Below are 21,855 nucleotides of genomic sequence, written 5' to 3'. Positions count from 1 at the left end.
CTCATCTGATAAATCGCCAGCTGACGCCTACAGGGAAGAAGTTGTGGTAGGCTTCAGCTTTCACTCACACTGTCCTTGTATCCATTTCAGGAAATATTGCGGGTTTGAGTGTAACTGATTTTGACCGTGATTGTTACTGAGCCACATGACAACTCATGACCAATATTTTACATGCAGCAACACTATTTATCATTCTGCCCCTTGAACATCACAATCGGAGATGAAACTCCCCCCCTCCCCTCCTCTCCCCCACCCGCACTGCCCGTCACAACCCGCCTGTCACACTACACCTACACCGGACCCCACCAATGACACCAACCCCCCACCCCCATCCACACCCCCATCCCCACACATAATCCATTCCTATCCAGCTCTCGCCAACTACCACAATCCACCCCAGCCTATCTCTCCTACCCCACACCTCGTCCATCCCTCAAAGCCTCATCCACAAACACCCACCCACCCACGCCCCACCCCACCCTCTTCCAACAGTACACCCAATGCGCCCCTCCCCATTCAAGCATATTTTCATGATAATAACATCAAATTATGCAACTGCCAATAAATAGCCCGTAAACAAATACACAAGGAAATGGTTCAAGTGTGTTTTCCCTGTTTCAGATTTCGAACAATAGGTTGTGTATAATTGTGGGTGATTCGACTAAAGAATTTATCAGCGCTAGACGTGATTGACCTAACTCCATCAAAGAGATGAGGATTATGGCAAAGACGACAGTGTTGCATATACTACTACTTGTGACTTGTTGGAGGTACTTGGTCCTTTGTGAGTATGTCTTATGTTGTCATGCGTGAAATATTTTGTAATCTTATATGATGTATTTCGTTCCTTAGAATAATCAAGAATAGAAACTGGAAATATTGTGAAAATGTAAAGCTTTTTTCACCTCAAAATGAGATTCTGAGTAGTACCAATTGCTACACATGAGTAAAACGCTTCCTGCATTGATATTCATATAGAACTGTTTGGTTTTATTGATATCCATATAGAACTGTCTGATTTTATTGGTATTCATATAGAGCTGTCTGGTTTTATTGATATTCATATAGAGCTGTCTGGGTTATTTTATATTCATATAGAGCTGTCTGGGTATTTTGATATTCATATAGTGCTGTTTGGTTTTATTGCTGTTCATATAGAGCTGTCTGGTTTTATTGCTATTCATATAGAGCTGTCTGTACATATCCTATTTAAGGGTCAGGTTCACAACCCCAAAGATTGGCAGGCTTCAGTATGTCACCTGGCTTATTGCTTGACATCGTGTCGCAATGACGTGAATCGCTTACTGTGTTCCCTGGCCAAACCTCGATGGCTTAAAAGCCGCCCTATTACAGACATACACGAATGTCCCATAATTTGAAATCGGAACCCACGATCATAGTATTCTGGCAGGGATGCCACTCAGGGACGCTACTCTGTAAATCAGATTTTAAAGCCTTGTGAATAAATTAATATTCATTGTGTAACTCAGTCTGTAAAATTCCAGCTGTTTGAATATCCAGGGGAAACTGCCTTCATTACACCATGTTAATACCCGGGACAAATTCGCCTCCATATCAGAAGGGAAATATAATGCCCTGTATACGCGAGGATGTCATTAGCTGGAAGGTTACCGACTGTGGTTTTTCGCAATAAATATGAACTTACTTCACGACTAGTTGTCTAACGCTTTGAAAAGTAAATTTCTTATATGAGATATCAACATCGTATACAGCCCGTATGAGGATGATGACAAAATGTACAAGCTTCACAAAATATTTACCCGTATTTAAATACTCAATAAAATCCCACCTCGGCAATGTCGGACAAGTTCATTTCATGCACAGGTGGGTAGTTCCCGCATAATCTCACAATCCTCACGTCAATTACCTGTACCTTTTCTCCCAGTATCAACTGACATATCTCTGACGCTTCGGGATGCGATCGTTCGGCCATTCCGTTTATCTGCGTTACCCAGCTTCACCTATTGGAAACAACTCACCAGACACTCCCCTCTCAAACAAAACGTCGTCATGTATACGACATCGTCAAGTTGCGAGCGCATGTTCGAATCTCTAGAAATGACGTCATGATAGAACAATGCTTTGCTTGATAAAGGTGTTAGGATCTACATCGAAACGTGCTTGATAAAGGTGTTAGGATCTACACCGAAACGTCGCACTAATTGTAATAAAGAAGTTGTTCATCCATAGAACTTGTCTTACTTTGTTAAATTAGTTATGCATCAGGCAGGGAAAGCAGAGTGTAGTTTCAAACTGACAAAAGCAGCATAAATCTGTGTCTACCCTAAAATTGTTGATAGTCCAGCAATCGTTTTGACCACTTAAATCCATAATTTTGAAGACGCATTAAAATCAGTGGCAGACAAATGAATTTGTCATTTATAGCACCAGTATCCCGGAATAAGTGTTCATAGTAATCTCTCATGTAACATATTTAAAAGATATACATGTACATTGTTCTATGTCTTAACTTGGGGTATCACGATGTTGTTTTAAGAATCAATCGTCAGTGAGATAAGCTGTCTCACAATGAATGTGTACTCCGAAAGCACCCCTGTCTAATTCGTTTTACTTGTTCTGGAGAGGAGCTTTCGTACAATGATCATTCTGGACTCTATGGTGATTAGGTGATCCGGGCACTAATTGAGCAGAAAAATGAGGAGATGTGGTGTACTCCTCCCTGACATAAACCACGGTAAATGACCATGACAAAGCACATACAATGATATGATCGAGTTTGATTTAACGCCACGTTATACAAGTATTATAGCTAACATGGATAGAATGGGCGATATTTTTGTTCCAAAGGGCAATTACTCTCCTTTTGAGATGATATAAGCGACGGTCCAACCTGTCGCTTCCGGTCTGGTTCCCGGATCATTGCGCGCTGCGACAACTACTGACATGTAGAGACGGAGCCAAGCTAAATAGTTACCCTGTTGCACCTTCGTTCAAAAACGGTCATTTACAACTGAATTTTTTAAACTAGCACATACTCTGTCGTGATTATTAGTTTATAACATCAACATTTGTCACAAGACGAATTGTCACTATGGAAGATAGCGGGAAAAACGTGATGAAAAACAGTATATTACCACGGTAATATCTACCTCAGAAAACAGCGATGCATTCTGTCAGTCTGGGCTAACATATTGCATCGATGAAATAATGCAGACTCGTTTTATTTATCAGCCTTTGTGTTTTTCCCACCACAATTCGAAGCATTCAAATCTCAACAAATACCACCATGGACTTAAATTTATAGAAATTAGTGATACGCCTACATTTGCAGCACACATGCAAACATCTTTGACAGGCCTTCACCAATGATCTATAAAGTAGGTATACATCCTTGCCTTAACAAATATTTTAAGAAGAAATAACGTTCAAAAAAATAAAACAACACATTTAAAATGTTACTTTTTATATCAAAATTATAGTTGCATCTGAATATTTTAATTTACATTATTTTCTAGAAATATGCTAAATGAAAATCTACCATGCATCTATTAAGCACTCTGTTACTCAGTTGCAATATACATACTAGTCATCATACTTTGAAGTAAGAGATTTACCCATATTATTCTGCCCCTTATTACATGTGTCCCACCATTAAGTGCTCTGAGTCATCATAGGTGTTGTTTAATTAATTGATCCATCATTTCTTACAGAATTCTGACACTCATGCTCTTAAAATAGTAGTAAATTACTGTCCCAACAAACAACAAATCATACTCCACAAAATGTGTATGATGCATAAATAGATGTAAATCATAGTTTTATCTTCTTGTTTTAGTAACATAATATTTATTTTATTGTTGACAAATTATTTCCCATACAAACCCACACACTATCCTGCTGTAGCTATGTATCCTGATTTTCATTCAACAGTACTTCAAGACACCTGTAGGATAGAGTATATTTTGTAGATATTATTATCATATAGCAAATATGACTTAAGAAAGTTTATCATCAAATCTTCTGATGGTTAAATAAATGCAATTTGAACCCCACAATCATTCCATGGATTAGATAAATGGATTTATTTATGTTATTTGTTTTTGCATATAACAGATTACACTTACATATGTTACAGTCAGTGTCTATAATCAGGCCCAATATGTATATTGACTGAAAATTTCAGTCAACATGTATATTGACTGATTCACTCAGGCAAGGTATATTTTTTCTTAAATTTAAATTCATTTATTATTGCCTGAAAAATAGGACTGGATTTTAGACAGAAAGACTGAAATGAATTAGACTGCATAATTTAATCTCCCCAAGTTTAAGATCTTATTGAAGATCAAAGTAACTTATGTAAGAAATTAAAAATGTTTTCACAATGAAATTGATTGATTCTCCAAACATGAAAGACTACCAGAGTCCTTTTTTATGTTACTTATCTTTATTGGCATAATATTCAGTTCAGAAACAGATGACTGCTAAAAAGTCATTCACGTGTAATCAATTACTAGTACACATGCACAAGCATGCCAAGATATTAACTAAAATAATGACAGTCATTGTGCAATGCAGATATTTGTTGGCGTGAAGAGAAAAAAAGAATAACATTAATAATTTGTGTATATTGGAATTTGGAACATCAGTTTAGAACAAGGAAGCATAAAAAGCAAGGCCTAATGAAGTTAAGAATGAGCTTTATCTGTGTTACAATCATATGATTATTGTCAATGCACACTGGATGTAGACATTGCAATGTTAATACAATCAACATTATATAGATTGAAAATTAGTATGAAATTGAATATATTGTTTTATTTTATAGAAATTGTAGTTGGTACAAATACTCTTGAATATGTATTTTAACTACATATATTTAGTGTTCTCTGTGTCTGAAAATTATTATTTTTTCTACTTAGTAGAATTTAAAAAAGGCCAAAATAATATATATCTTTCACTGATCATATTGAAATATAATCATGGTAGTATTTGGCAACAAACAGCCACCAGTCATACATAAAATCCTTTTATACAACATGCAATTAACCCTTAAATATCAAAACAGATTTCATAGATTTCCATTTCTTTTATTTTGAACATTGTATTATGATATCTAGTTGATGACATAATTTATCAGTGCCTGTTTCTCTTACAATTTCTTGAAAACATTTCTCATTGCTCTAAGTTATTTATCTGACAAATACTTACATTTGTTGCTGTCAATATTCACAACATTGAAGCTACAGGCAACATTACTTTGCACAAGACCTTCACATTTCGCGTACCGCATCGCCTTACCGCTGTACATACTGAAATGCATGCATATGATGTAGCCTGCTGGGCGAATCTACAACATGGATATAGGAACGTATACAAAATCTACTTAATTTTTAAAAGTGTGATATTCATACATCAAGGGCAACACTTTCTTCACGATTGCAAAACGTCAACAAAGCGACCGGGAATGAACGATCAGCTGATCTCACCACGTCGCTTCAAACGCCTATCTAGTGGTTAACTATACAATATAATCAGTGGTGGTCATCCCTGATGTATCATTAAATAAAGGAACATTTATTTCCGGACATGGCAATAGATAAATCATTGCTTAGGTGAAAAGATATGCTGTCCAAACACAAGCGTGACCGTTGCTGGTAGAGGTGAAGGTTTTACTAGTTAACTGTCTATATGTGTCATAGTAACATCTAGTGCTCGTATCGCGCATACCACATGCGCTGCCAGTTTAAGGTTGGACCGTCCGGGTCAGCGCACCTAGCGGGTTAGTGAAGGGAAGATAAATTGAAAAAGATCGCCCATTATTATTAACCGCCTCCATGTTCCTCCATTATCACGCCCGTTATTAGGTGACGTCATAGGATAGAGATAGATGACGTCACGTTCAATAGTGACGTCATCTGGTTTGTTCTATGACGTTTCCATATTTGTAAAAGTGGGTACATCTCAAAGGACTACACCGACAGTCCCTTTTAACACTCTCATTCATTGAATTGCTTGACTACCACAGGGAGTTTGGCAATATATTTTGTGTTTGTTTATTGTTTAACGCCGGTCTCATCAATATTCCAGCTGTATGACGGCGGTCTGCAAAATAATCGACTCTGGACCAGACAATCCAGTGACTGACATCATGAACATCGATCTACGCAATTAGGATACGATTACATGCACCAACCACGTCAGCGAGCCTGACTACCCGATCCCGTTAGTTTCCTCTTACGACAAGCATGAAGACCAATATAATATTCACGGGGTTTGGTCATATAGGTCAGATGAAACAAGCTATACTAATGGCAAGGAACAAAGGAACATGTTTGTAACGATTTTATGACCTGGGATTGTCTGGCAACATTTGTTAACACACCACGTTCATGTCATACTTTTGTTGATATGAATACTATAGATGTCTATGGAACAAAGTAGGAAACATTCTCCTGCAATAAGTGTTATGTCTTCCCTGGCTTGTTTTTCCATCAGTATATTGATTGTATGGTGATAGGGTGGATAGAGCAACAGGAACATGTATGAATTTGATAATGATGCAATTCAACGTAGCCATGAGGCCACTGCTCTCTCTCTCTCTCTCTCTCTCTCTCTCTCTCTCTCTCTCTCTCTCTCTCTCTCTCGCTCTCTCTCTCCCCACCTCTCTCTCTCCTTGTATCTGGGATTCACGATGAACAAGGAACTAGGGAGTCCATGCACTGTCACATAGCCAGTGAAGTTGTTTCTGGTCAGTTGTCCAGTTCGCACACTTCCAACTTCCTTATGAAAGTAGGCACAGTCAAACTCGCAAAAATAACTCACTCAAAGTCAAAAGGCATGCCGAGAGAGATCTAGAGTTATTTGTACAAATAAAATCTTAAATGGTACGATTGTAAATGTTGTTACAAATGTACAGATTTACATAGTTCATTTGTTTTGGTCAATGCATGTTTGACATACAGTCGAATCGAGTTGTGTCGAACGTTGATGTGTCGAATTCACGATTTTCTCGAACTCATTTGAAAGTCCAAAGTATCCAAATTAAGAATAGAATTCCCTTGGTTGTCTCGAACCCCGGATAACTCGGAACTTTGTTCCAGGTCCCCACGGGTTCAACACATCGAGGTTCAACAGTACAGAAAAAGATTTAATACTAGTAGATGAGATTCGTTAGATACCCCTGAAAAACGCATGGTATGACTTGACACTTTCAATTAACGACAACGTACATAGGTTGGCAAACACATAACATTAACGCAATATTCAATATGTATACGAAACTGACCTACTTTGAATAGTTTCGAATGATATTTTTTTTTAAATTGTATTAAGTCGAATACTGTAGAAAACCCCATTTGGCTATCAACCAGGACAACAAAACTTGTTTTATAACATGACGCACATTATGTAGCCAGACATGTTGGTTCAGGAAGAAGAATGTCAAAAGAATAAACATGATATACTGATGGACATACAAAATACAACACAAAGCCTGTTCGTGTTTGACAATATTATCCCGCTTGTATTTGGTTTTACGTCGCTTTTAGCAATATTCCAGCAATATCACGGCGGGGCACACCAGCATGGGCTTCGCACATTGTACCCATGTGGGGAATCGAACCTTGGCCTTCGGCGTGACGAGCGACCGCTTTAACCACTAGGCTCCCCCACCGAGACAATGGCAGTATCAGAATAAAAAATGGATACTTATACCTAGTGAACCATTTATCAAAGCATCTGTATTGAGAGACGTGATATCGTTTTAAAAGCCGAATATGGTATTTTCAAAATCCAATACGTCCGTGAACAGTAAACTATGTTTACAACGAATATGCTTATAACTAACTGACGGATATAACGAACTGTCTGTTTCTTGGTCCCCTTCATTTTCTGTAAATATGTTGTACATATGCTTATAACGAACTACGGTTATAACAAATTAAAATTAGTGCTCCCTTGGTGTTCGTTATAACCGTAGTTTACTGTATCTATATTGTGTCTATCGTTCTTTTTCTGAAAGGCGCAGACATTACTCTGGACACGTCTGCTACAGCTGGCGTCCTTGGTCGTCCGTTCACTTTTACCTGTCGTGTCGAGGATGCAGACGTCACAGGTTTAGTTCAGTTCATGATTCGGGTAAAAGGCACTTATGGCTCTGTCTGCCGTCTAATGGGAGCTACAGGTGAAATCGTGGGAGACACCAGCTACCTCTGTTTACGTGAGGATGGACAACCAAACATCTACACTCTGACCATCGAGAACGTTTCTCTGGAACATGACACCTCATGGATGTGTCAGGCTGCAGGGATGAAAAGCAACACACTTCATCTGAACGTACATTGTAAGTAAATGTAAATATGAAAATACACTATGTAAATATGAATATGAACCAGTCTCGATTGTCCGACGAAACAGGTCCCATTAGGCGTAAAAGGCAAAATTGCGGTGAGAATATGAATGGATCACTGAATTCAGTAATGACACCGGGTGTTCGCGAACAGGGTTAGCATGTCGTTTACTGCCGGTAACTCAATCTAACCAGTTGGTATGTGTTGTCAGATTGATATTGGGTGTCGATAATTTACTTGCTTTTCTATGAGAAACTGCAAAGAGAGATACAGTAAACTACGTTTATAACGAACACGCTTATAACAAATTGACCGATTTTAACGAACTTATTTTTTTTGGTCCCGGCATTTCTTGTGGGTATGCTGTATATATGCTTATAACGAACTACGTTTATTACGAACCAAAATTAGTGGTCCCTTTGAGTTCGTTATAACCGTAGTTTACTGTATGTGTTTTGTCGTGTACATTATTGAATGCTTTGATTGTGCCACCAGCAATATCCATGAAAGTATATATATTTATAGGAAAGTCCTACTTTCACGACCTTCTTCCTCATTTTCAAATACTGATGTACTTGAGGAACAATGCGAATACCCCGGAAATTATTTTAGTCAGAGAAACACGACGAATAGCAACTGAAAGGCTTTACTGTAAAATGCAGTAACACGCCACCCATTTGGCTTAACTCCAGCTGGAGCGTTATATCCAAAACCGCGTGACAATGCCTAGGCTACTTGTGTGTAGAAACTATTTTCGTCATTAAAGTGTTTTCTTCTTTAAACGTTGTATCATTATTGAACGAAGCTCCATTTTCTCTGGAGAATATGCTTAAATAATGCTTACATTAGCAAGATTGCCAGACATTGAAATAAGACATGCATTATGGAGACAGTGAATATTGCAAACACATTTTCCTCAAATGAATGAGATGTGATGAGACAAATAATATGACAAATTTGTGATAATTACTTACAAGTTTCAACTGCTGTTCCGTATTTGTACAGTACAATTAAATTTACAATTAAAAGTTTTTTATCTTTGCAATATGAATCTGAACAGTGGCGACATACATCTATATATCCAATACACTGCATGTGCTTCCTTATACTAAAAACGGATTGTATCTGTACACCATGTGCACCGTCTACCAGTACAGTAAACTACGGTTATAACGAACACGCTTATAACGAACTAACGGATATAACGAACTAACTTTTTAGTCCCGAGTATTTGCTGTAGTTATAATGTATATATGCTTATAATGAATTACGGTTGTAACGAACTAAAATTAGTAGTCCATTTGAGTTCGTTATAACCGTAGTTTACCGTATATGATTCTAAATTATGTGGGTACAGCCGCGTGATGAAAGTACACTTATATGTAACAATAGTATAGAAACTGGTCACCTACTCAGGTAATTCAGCTTATGGCTCTCTTTCCAGATCCGCCCTCCGTGGACATACGCCCGGTGGAGCCATGCACAGGATACATATTCCCCGCGGATGAGACGAATGTATCTTTGAATTGTTTCGTCACAGCAGCAGACCCTTCCCCATCTAACTTTACTTGGTACCATGGAGGGAACATTGTTGGCAGAGATCGGCTTTACAACATTCCAAGAGTGTTCAGATCCAGTTCCGGGCATTACAGATGTGTAGCTGACAATGGCGTATCACCCCCTGGAGAAGACAATGTTACAGTTGAGGTGCAGTGTAAGTACTAACTGTTGTGGACCATTACTCAGGGCGCCACAATTCGCTGTTCAAGCAGCGCCCCTTAGTCGTGCGAGAAACTTATGATCGGGGTTCGAACCCCGCTTCACCCTGATTACGTTTGTAGTTTTGTCGGCACCATACCCGTGCTCGAGGGTTTCACTAAAGTGGTAAATGCTTAAGACTTCCATCACAGTATGCTGACAAGCTGAACTGTTCAAAGCGGCGTTGAACCAAACTCGCTAACTCACGCCTGTCACAAAGACTGATCGCCACTTGGAGAGGACAGTGGGACTAAATGTCAAATGTTGTGTACACTCGGGCCTTCTTGGTTCCACAACAGCATCTCACCACTTTGGGAGAACGGCGTTTCAGTCGATGTGAAGAATCTCTCTCTCTCTCTCTCTCTCTCTCTCTCTCTCTCTCTCTCTCTCTCTCTCTCTCTCTCTCTCTCTCTCTCTCTCTCTCCAGCCCCGCGAATCACCAATGTAATGGTGGCTTAGTTGTTGTTCGGTTGTTGCAATTTTGAGAGGAATAATTTCTGTCAATTTTAAAGAATAATGTATATAGTATGGCCCAATGACAATATCATCCTGTTACAACTATGCATGTGCTGCTAATGCTTCGTTGCTTTACTTAAATCAGCAAATACGTGAATGAATAAGGTTGTTGCATCAATATGGCAAATGGTTCAGCAAGAGTGAGTGAGTGAGTATGGTTTTACGCCGCTCTTAGCAAGACCCGGGTCTTCGGCGTGACGAGCGAACGCTTTAACCACAAGGCTACCCGACCATCCCGTTTCAGCAAGAAATCGGGGAATCAGTTCAATGTCTATTCAGTGTTTTGACCCCATTATTCAAAAGTAACAGTAGTGTTCAGTTATACTGAATTCCTATTTTAGATCCGCCAGTTGTTCACATTGACGATGTCCTGCGAGTCGTAAAGGTGTCGGAAGATTTGACTATCCGCTGTATAGCGGATGCGAACCCGGAAGTGACGTCACTAGTTTGGACAGAGGAAAGTGCAGGTGGAAGGATCTCTAAGAATGGTACTCTTCATCTGAAGGACATACAGAAAACTGATGCAGGAGTGTATGTTTGCACAGCCTCCAACACGGTGGTTCTGACATGTGATGGGACACGACACACTCAACAATCATCTTCAAATATAACATTGGAGGTGCAATGTAAGCGGCATGTCCTATGTAATATCTCCTTTGTTTAAAAGGGACCGAGTATGAAAGGTATCGATCGAGAATGATGTAACTAAACTTGCTTAAATATAAATACTTGTATTTTGATCAATAGAGTTTACTGACTATGCTGCATATGCATGTAGTTTCCACATGATATTCAATATTTGATTCGCTCCCGTGGTGTAGTGGATAGAGTGTCTGCTCGGAGAGCGGAATGTCAGTGGTTCATCCGGCTGCGTCATACCAAAAGATGGTACTTGTTTTGACCTGCCTGGCACTCGGCATTAAGACGATATAGTGATTGAGTGAGTATGGTTTTACGCCGCTTTTAGCAATATTCCAGCAATATGACGGCGGGAGACACCAGAAATGGGCTTCACACATTGTACCCATGTCGGGAATCGAACCCGGGTTTTCGGCGTGACGAGCGAACGCTTAAGACGATATAAGAAGAAGTGGTTGGCTCGGAGTCAGTGCACCGTGTCTGAGTAAGTGTTGGTTGTGTTTACCTGTTTCATTGAGCAAATAATTTATGTGCCTGTGGTGGTGTTCCAGATGCTCCGGATATCCAGTATTTTGGTGTCACGTCTGGGGACAGAAACGTGACCGTGACGGAACACGACAATGTGACACTGCAATGTGACATCAGCAGTAATCCTGCTTCTACCCTAGAGATCAGGAACAAGACATCCAGCATAGGAAGTGGGACGAACAGCGAGACAGTGGAAGCGAGTATCGAGGATGTTGGATGTCGTCAAACAGGGCTATACACCTGCTCTGCGAGGAATGTGATCGGGAAAGCTGTGGAACGAAACATATCATTACAAGTAAAATGCAAGTATCGTCTCTTGATGTCCTATATGTGGATTATTGATTTGATAGCCTTCGTCAATACAGTGAATTGAAGTAGATATCAGAAAGGGGTATATATCGAGTATCCACTAATTTATGTTATTGATTGAGTAGCCACCAAGACACTGAGTAGTCCGCTCCCGGGCAGACGCTCTATCCCCAAAACTACGGGGGATAAAAACATCGAACTAATACACAACGTCGCAATATATAATTCAGGCAATAATAGAAAGCTTCCTCTGATATCTGTACTGTACCCGACAAGTTTTAGACCATTCCTTTTGTAGCTGGCTGTTGTTGGCAGGTTTGTTCCAAGTATAAAACAATAAAAATAATTCGATCATAACAGAGGCAGTAATAAAATAGTTTTAAGGAAGTGTTGCCCCATATGGTGCACGAGAAAAATTATTTTACGACGCTTCAAGGTCTTCGAGGTCTAAGCCACAAACAAGCTCAGTTATTGAATATATCCTACTACAGTTTAAGCTATTAGTTAATCTATACAGAACATATGTTAATTCAAATGGGTCAGTCACTTCTTTATGAAATGATAATGATTGAGTAATGTTAATCCTCACGGTAGTAACACAATCTTTCAGAGATAAAACTTTGAAATACTAAACCCTTGTCTTGGCTCCAGCAAACGTGTCTTCACTGTGAATCTCTTATACACCACAAGGTATACATAAGTGAATTCTCAACTTTCCACAAATAATTATGTGTATGTCTAGTGTGACCAATGCGACATCGTCGTTCGTAGAATAACCTCTTCAAATACCCAAGTAGGTATAACCTACAGTAGAAATGGTGTCACCGATTTGTTAAGAGCTACTTTTGCTGCAGCATCAGCCTTCGCGTTACCAGTTACTCCTACATGGCAACATGGGTAACCAACCAAAGGCAAAGTCGTATTGTCCAGTGATCATTGTACAGTTGGTACTTGGTTTCCCACATCTGTAAAATAATTACATTCTTGTACGCTGTATGGGCAGGGAGTATCAGTATCTTTTCTTCTACCTGTTATCCTCATTCAAGACGCAGCTTATAACATTGTTAAAATCAAGCATTTTTCTAAGCTACATGAGGTGTCTTGAGACGACAGAGGCTGTGGTCTTTATAACGGCAAACATGTTTGTGGCTCGCTTTACAACGGTGCATGCACTTCGTGAACGACATGCACTTCTGCTCTGGCGGATCCGCCTGGAGAGCGGAAAGTCCGGGGTTCGATCCCCGGCCGCGTAATACCAGAAGACGTTCAAATATGGTAGCTGTTGTTACCCTGCCTGGCGCTCGGCATTAAGAGGCTAAAACAAGAGTATAGTATACTCAGTATACTCTGTCTGGGTGGGGTATTCATGTTAAACTGCGGCATGGTATCTCAGTAAGTTAGAACTATACACTTAGTCTGGACTAGTACAAACAGCCACACAAACACACGCAGACACACACACACACACACACACACACGCAGACACACATACACACACACACACACACACACACACACACACGCACGCACGCACGCACGCGTGCAGGCACTTGGTTATATGAATGCATTAATCTTGAACGCGACGTTAAACCCTATTTTTTTTATCTCTGCTCCGGCGGTATGGTATGTTATCCATAATTCTGTGACATTGTAAGACGTTTCTACAAGAACATTATGTCGTCAAACTGATTCGTTTATGTATATGGAAGGTAATATGGCCGACTTACATTTATGATGCGAAGTTGGCATTACTATATTGTTCTATCTTTATTCAGGTGCCCCAAGACCATATGGATCTACACCGGGTGGACCTGTGTTCAGGTCAGCTCTAAATAGAACCGTCACACTAAGTCTCACTGTCATAGCTTTCCCTGAACCTACAGTCACGTGGAGAAAAATCACCAATGGGGAAGCCACTCACTAACACCAATGTCACAATCGTTGATTTTCGGGTGACAGGAAGTTTAACCATCTTAGATGTCCAAGAAGAGGACTTGACAAACTACACAGTGAACGTGACAAACACGGAGGGGACCAGGATGCTGAACGTGGTGCTGATATCTCCATGTGAGTTGTTCTGTCTCCATGTGAGTTGTTCTGTCTCCATGTGAGTTGTTCTCTGTACGAAATGTCTTGACGAGATGGACCTCGTTGCTGTCCTTGCAGATTTGATTAGGTTCCAAAAATGCTCAAGTCACATTCATTGTTGCTTTGATGTCTGTTTTGACCAAGATACACCAAAACCGTTTTCCCTCCTCAAGCAGTTGTACTCTCTGACAGAATTTGAATTTGAAATGACAAGGTATAAAAAGGTACATTTGGCCCTCAGAATTTGCATATTTTCAGAAATCAGAAAACAAATGCGAAAGTTTCTTTTTGAACACGAGGAAGCCTTGATCAGAGTGGATTAGATAATGAATCATTTTGGGTCACGGACATGTTCATTGTTCACAGTTATATTTTTTCTCTCCCTTTCAGTCGAGCGCCTGTATTTGAATATAAGTAAGACAAATGTATGTATCGAAAAGCCAACAGTTTAGTCATATTACCATGTCCAGCAAGGACCAAAAGGACCCTTATAATTCCATGTCTTTTATTTCAAAGAAATATACACTTCCAAAAAAGCTATAGGATTCCATCTCCAGATATGTTATCCACTAATATACTTTCTTTCAAAATGAAAAAGATGACGTTTGAAATACTGGTTCAAATAAATCACACCATAATAAGTAAAACATATCCATACATTATGTTGTTGCATGTACATAAAATCCCTTATTTCCACCTATAGTCTGTATACTAATATACAGTGAAACCTCTTTTATCGGGATGGTACTCTTCCTTTTGAAATCATCAGAATTAACAAATGTCCTGATTAACTAGTCAGAGATGCACGACTTAGGGATCCGGATCCGGAAAAGGGAGGATTTACTTTACTGATTCTAGCTTTTAATCCTCTCCAGCTCAGCCAGACGCACCAAGGAATCTGCAAGCTTCATCTGTCAAGCCTCGGTCCGTAACTTTAACATGGGAAAAAGGTTCTAATGGCGGCGCCAAACAGAGCTTCAGAATTCAATACAGGCAAGGTAGCAGACAATGGATCACGCATCCCTCCATGCCGAGTGAGGACGACGCCCTTCAAGTGGAACTCGAGGGTCTTGAAGCTGAGACGATGTACACTGTTCAGATGTTGGCACTGAACGATTATGGATCCAGCAGCCACACATCCATCAGTGTGACAACAACATGTCGTAAGATCCTGTTAAACAGATTGAGATTACAAATCTTTTATATTTGAAGGAGGGAAGGAGCAATGTTTAATTGTTGTTTTGGACATTGAGGAATTAATCTAAAGTTGTTTCATATCTCTCCGCTCGGTTGATAATGTAATCACGCAACAGTCTGACGTTCATAAGCTTGGTAGTGTTACTACAGGCGAGGTCACCCGCTACTGTCAATATATAATGATATACATCACATACAATTCGTCTCCATTGAATTTTACAAGGAAATATTCCAGTATTAACAAAGGTCAAAACGAGCAACAGAAGTCGATTGCATGCAGGAAGATACAACTGAAACAGGAGATGAGTCTCAGTGCAAAACATTGAGTGGTTGGATGCGTGAGTGGGTTTTGAGTGAGTGAGTGAGTGTTTGAGTGAGATGCTCCAGTGAGTGATTGAGTGATCGAGTGAGTGGGTTGGTGGCGTACAAGTGAGCGCGTGAGTGAGTGGGTGGGCTTTTGTTTCCTGGTTGTCTTCCCAATGTGCTTACAGTGCCATTTTGCTTACAGTAAAATCATGAAATGATACGGCCTGATGCTCAGAAAGTGATGCACGAGTGAACATGGCTCTTACCTGTTTCACCTGTGATATGAGATAAACTCGTCCACGCTTTTACATTTAATCAATTAACCACAGTCAAATCATAGAAAGTTATTGTCCCAATTTGATAATTTCGATTATTTTCTCGTTATTTCAAAAACTCGAAATTTCGATTCCGTTTATCCTTGCTTCAATTATTTACTCGTTATTTCAATATATACTCGTTATTTCAATTTTTTCTCGTTGCTTTGATTTCTTTCTCATCGCTTCGATTATTTACTCATTATTTCGATTAGTTTCTCGATATTTCAAATTTATTTTAAAAACTCTAGCTCTAAACGCGTTCGGTTTTAAATACAATTTAGAGCTTGTATAAATCCTTTATACTACCGCTAATTTTAAAATAAAGACGGCATATCTCCTAATTGTAGCGGCTATTGTAGCATGTAAGTTACAACTGTGTTATTCCCGACCCTGCCCTTCAAATGCATGGCTATGTTGTGTTATGCCGACATGTTACTGTGCAATTCACTCACATGTTTCAGAGACCTGCTCCACTTTTGTCGTGGCGGTGGGAGCCGCATCTTCAGCTGTCGTCATATTGATCATTATCGTCACAGTTGTCGTTGTAGTCAGGAATAGGAAAAGACGCCAATCAGAAGCAGGTAATCTACATGTGTAGCTCAATGTTCAAACCAAGGTGTATCCTCCATACTTCGGGGCAGATTTCAGAGGATGGCATAAAGTTATATTTGAACCTTGTGGTCTCATTGGCTAACGGAAGGATGAGTGGCCCAACCCTCTAAGACCCTGCTATTCGTTATACATCGTAGGCAATAAATATACCAGGATCCTCTGGCCTGCACCACTCCCGACTTTCATCCCATGTTAACGTCATGATTTAAATAAATAGATACAAAAATAACTAAAATCATTAATTGAAAATCTATGGTATGATATAGCTGGAATTGTACAATGGACTATGCTTTAGCAGATATTTCTTATGATTAATGAAAGCTTTTATTTAGATTTTATTTAAAACATACTCTGCCACTCACTCATTCACCACGAGTCCTGTATAATTATATGTAATGTTTAGCATCATACCAGATATGATCAGTTGACCGACAAAGCCATTTATACAATTTTAACCAAAGGAACATTTCCAATAACATTACGTACTGCATTAAGGAACAAGGAAGATAGTTCTATGGATATACAACTTCTTCATTACAATGAATGCGACGTTTCGGTGCAGATACCAACACCGTTATCAAGCAAGCGATGCCAGCTTGCTTGACGACGGTGAACATTAGAACTATCTCCCTTGGTCATCATTCCAACCTCCGAATGCCACTTTAAAAGGTTTATTAAGGAAGTTATTATTTTAATTTGCCTTTTCGAAATTGTAATGTGATTAATTAACTTGTTGCCATAGAAACACAAAGTATCTATTTGATTCAGATGCTGGTGCAACATTTACTATTCACGAAGACGCGTGCACGTTGACACCCCAACCTGCTCCAGGTCGAAGTCAGAACTACCCAATGTTGTCTTTGCCACCACGGACGCAGGGCGAGGCTGACGACATGACCACCGACGAGAGTCATTATGATATGCCACGTGCGTCAAATACAGGCGTGTGACGTACCCGTAATAATTGTTCTTGTACCTGAGCTGGCTGGTATGTCAATGTCCGCATTAGATGTATACGCTTTTGACAAAAGTTTTTAGATTTGCGTTTATTCAGATCATATCGAATGGTTTTTAGGCATTTTGGCATGTCAATGATGTTTCTCAAAATTACAATATTAAAAAGAAAATGTTAAAAATAGATAATGATATTTAGTATGTATAATGCCCTTTGTATTTCGAAAAGTGCAATGACACCAGCTTTGTTGGATTCTGTTCACAATACCTGTGCAGACAATACATGTGCTACTGGTAAACATTTTGGACAAAGTAAACAATTTATGTGACACGTGTTGAGAAGAGATTGCGTTTAGGAAGGAGCATGGTACAGTATGGCACGGATTTACAAAGAAATGAGTTTAAGAAGTAACTGTTGCATGTTACAGATCATTTGATATTCTGGGGCAAGCCTGGGATTTAAACAAATTGTTCCAAATATTTGTTTCTGCAGGATGCCGTGATAAGAAATGGTGTAAAACAGTTGAACATTGTCGGGGTCCTTCTGTCAGAGATTGAATCAAGTGTATCTAGATAGAGAGGAAGAACACTCTGTACGCTTGACAGTTCATACCTTTCACTTCATTTTCTTTCTTAAAGCTGCAATGAATAATCTGTTTGGTAATTTATTTAATAATAATTACCACCAAAGGCTCGGGGCTCGCACCATTCAATCCCTCGGGACATGTAATCTTTAATTTACTCTGGAGGTCGTCATCATTTATTGACAAATTCGTCTTATTCAATTGAAAAAAAATATGTTTTAATGATAAGACGTGACACCAGATCGGCCGCTTCGTGGTTGATCACCTGTTCTGTTGTCGTATGCGGATGTTCCTGAAGCCTGTACGTTGTGGAATGATAGATACCAAGGTGCCTGGCAACTCGTGACATCCTCCATCAAGCTTTAGTAAGCTGGACAGGTTGTGGTGTTTTTGTGTCAAACTTCAACTCAAACTACAAAAGCAACAGCCATTATTTGAGACAGGTGACAGGGTATACAATAAGTCAATTGAAACGTTCTCAAATCACGTTTTATGCAATTTCCGCAAACACTAGTACAATTATTGCAGTTTACGTTAGGATGATTGTTATCATGTAAAAGAAAACGGAATTTTGTCGAATTAAAAATGTTTGTTCACACCACTTCTGTTCGATGATATTGCCCCTCGAACATCTTCGCGTTTCTTTTGGAGGTGTAATATATATGTTATGTTGTTCCTTTGATATGTCCACACCCATTCAGCCTGTTTGTCAGTGACTGATTTTTCACGCAAATTGTTTAACTGCAGGATGGCGATGCTGTTCATTTTCAATTATGTTGTTAATAGCTGTTTTCATTGACTTGAACTTAAAACGCCTGACAAGCTGTTTTTGTAGGATACAGTATGTACATGCACAGGCTTGTTAGCATCACACCAAAATATATGAATGATATCTTTATCCGGCATGGAACTTTCGTCCTGGCCCCTAAAGCAATGACATGTAAGTATGATGATGAATGTCATAGCCGACTTATACCTGTTATACGAATTTTCACTGAGTGTCATTTTTTTGTCTTTTTTTCTTGATTGATTTATTGATTTATTCATTTATTCATTTATGGACACTTTCGAAAATATGCCGCATGAGATGAGTACGAGGGCTAGAATAAAGTAATCAGCTTTTGACGTCTTGTGTTCTTGCATTTTCCCTTTCCCAGCTACTACTTGTGTAACTTCAATGACGTACCTGAAAATTAACCCCACAAAGTTCCATGGTCGACACCCTCCGATGACCTTGACTGTCATGGAATGTTGCTTTGCCTGCTTCACTTACGACGGATGCTACTTAAAGTGCATGCGTACCCTTTTAATCGGCTCTCTGTCATCACTGATCGTTTCACCCCGATTCATGAGTTTTGAATAGCTTTTTGATTATTTGTTTCAATTTTCGTTAATCGATTATTTTTACCTCCATGTATTTAATGTGCCTTTCCGTACCCAAGTGTGTGAACCATAGTAATATTTATAAATGAAATGATATGTTTGAATTATTTAGCGGATGTCTCCTCATAACTGACATCTATGGCTGATACATGCAATGTAAACATTTCACTTAAAGGGTTAATTGGTTAGATTTAACATTTAGGACAGTGTTTGATTGTTATACAACTCAAAAGAAAGTAAAGCACATCCGATTTTTTCATATGACTACAAAATGAAAAAAACACGTTTTTCATAAACATTTGTTGAGTAGTATATCACAGCGTACCAGGTTAATGTGGGAGGAACACCCCAAATAATGCAGTTCCAATACGTTTACCGGTTTTGTGAAACGCGCGACCGCGGGGTTGTTCTGGTTTTAGAACCCACGATCGTCGGATTCTAGTACAAGGGACGCAATTCTACATTGGGAATTACAAGGTCTAGACGACGGGACTTCTTCAAATATTGATTTCTGGTTGAACGTCTTCATTGTATGTTTGATAATGTCTATGTTTTTATTGATAAGTTAAAATGACATGTTGTTATTTGTCGAATTATTATTCTCAAAAGCCCTACGAAGAGTTTGCGAAATACTATTTAGCTACAGTGTGATGTACATATGTTTTTTTATCAATATGTCCATACAGACGCGGAAGAAGGCCCGTCCAAAGATAGTTTCAACTATCCACTACATAACAGGTCTATACTGTACAGTTTGGTTCAGTTGAACACATTGAATATTTCTATGTACTATGTAAACCCAAATTATGAACAACGAGCCATTCTTATACCCCACACCTGAAGCAAATATGCCCCGAAATGGTGGTTTAGGTTGTCATGCATTTCATCTTTTTGAGCGTTCTTAGTAACATTATGGCATGATGGTGCTGATTAGATCGTTATTCATAAATAATACGTTATGAAAATTGATGTAAAGAACAAGATTTTCACCAAAACATATCATTTAAAAAATGATTATGATTTGTATTTCTTAAATCAAGGGTGTGATTAAGCATTTGTTTGGAGAACAATTCTATATGCTATCAAATGTGATATGTGTGTACAATAAACTAGTCCAAACTGCAAGATAATATATCAAGTGCTTACCAAAATATTAATTTTCTTCATTACGCCATAATGTTTCAATTTCAAAATCCACCTTGGCACAAAATTTGTCAGTATTAACAAGATTGAATGAACGCCTATGGCATTTGACTGTCATATTAATTTGTTGTATGTTTATTTACAATGAATTTCTTGTTATAAACTTTTATATCACGTATATGCATGTATACACGTTTTGTCATAATGACTGGTCCCTTGCCTGACCTTTGACAACTGAGATGGACTCTGAAGAACGTGCAGGGAGGAAAAAGGAGTTTTTTTCATTTTCGTGAACATATAGATGAATGTTGCAATTAACACTGACATTAAAGTCAGAAAGGAAGGTTAATTCAATAATCATAAAAAAACATCACATCTTTACTTTTGCCGTGCATTGTCGTCTGCTATTCGGGGGAGATCAGTCTCACTGACTGAATGCAGTAATATGTTTTTATGGCAGTTCTTAAAGGTTATGAACACGAATAAAGTCTTGTGATAAGCATACATGGATGATAAATAAGAAAATAAGAGCAATAACTAAACTATAGTCATGGTTTATTTGCGCATGAGAACTCACTAAGTGCAAGCTTAATAATTACTTCTAGCGATGTCTGAAGGTATGTTTCGCCGACATCATGAAAGGTAAACAGGTAACTATTGCTTGACTTACCAACCTTGACTATTCCTGGTATAAGCTGTCTGACAATTGGCAGGTTACCAGGACAACAGGCAACGTAACAGGGTCAGGTATTGTCGCCACAGGCAACGAGCAAAATACTGTGAACGTAGAACAAGAGAGAACCTCTTGCTTTCTGTTTAACGCCGCAAGACAAGACAATCCAGTGATTGAAATCATGTGCATCGCTGTACGGAATAAAAATACGATGACATGCATCAACCAAGTCAGCGATCCTGACCACCCGATCTCGTTAGTCGCCTCTTAAGACAAGCACGAGTTGCTGAAGACAAATTCAATGCAAAATTTAAACATTTATTGCAATATATGTAACACTGTGTTCGCAAACCTCATAATTACGTTCTACGTTCGGTAATGCTATTTTAAAGAGTACATTCCTTTATAAGGTATTTGGTTACAACGATGACATATGAATTGATTGAAAAGAATATATCGAAACATTACTTTATATTGTTTATTTCATTATTTACAAGAAAACAATATGTTACTGT

General features: G+C 38.8%; 1 pseudogene; it reads left to right on the top strand.

Annotated features, from left to right (window-relative positions):
• Nucleotides 1–711: 711 nt before the first annotated feature.
• On the top strand, nt 712–17,553 carry LOC139450636 (synaptogenesis protein syg-2-like; annotated as a pseudogene).
• The last annotated feature ends 4,302 nt before the right edge of the window (nt 17,554–21,855 follow it).

Source organism: Haliotis cracherodii, unplaced genomic scaffold, assembly GCF_022045235.1.
Source record: "Haliotis cracherodii isolate W230 unplaced genomic scaffold, xgHalCrac1.p SCAF_8, whole genome shotgun sequence".
NCBI lineage: Eukaryota > Metazoa > Mollusca > Gastropoda > Lepetellida > Haliotidae > Haliotis > Haliotis cracherodii.
This window is presented reverse-complemented; position numbering and strand designations above follow the sequence as displayed.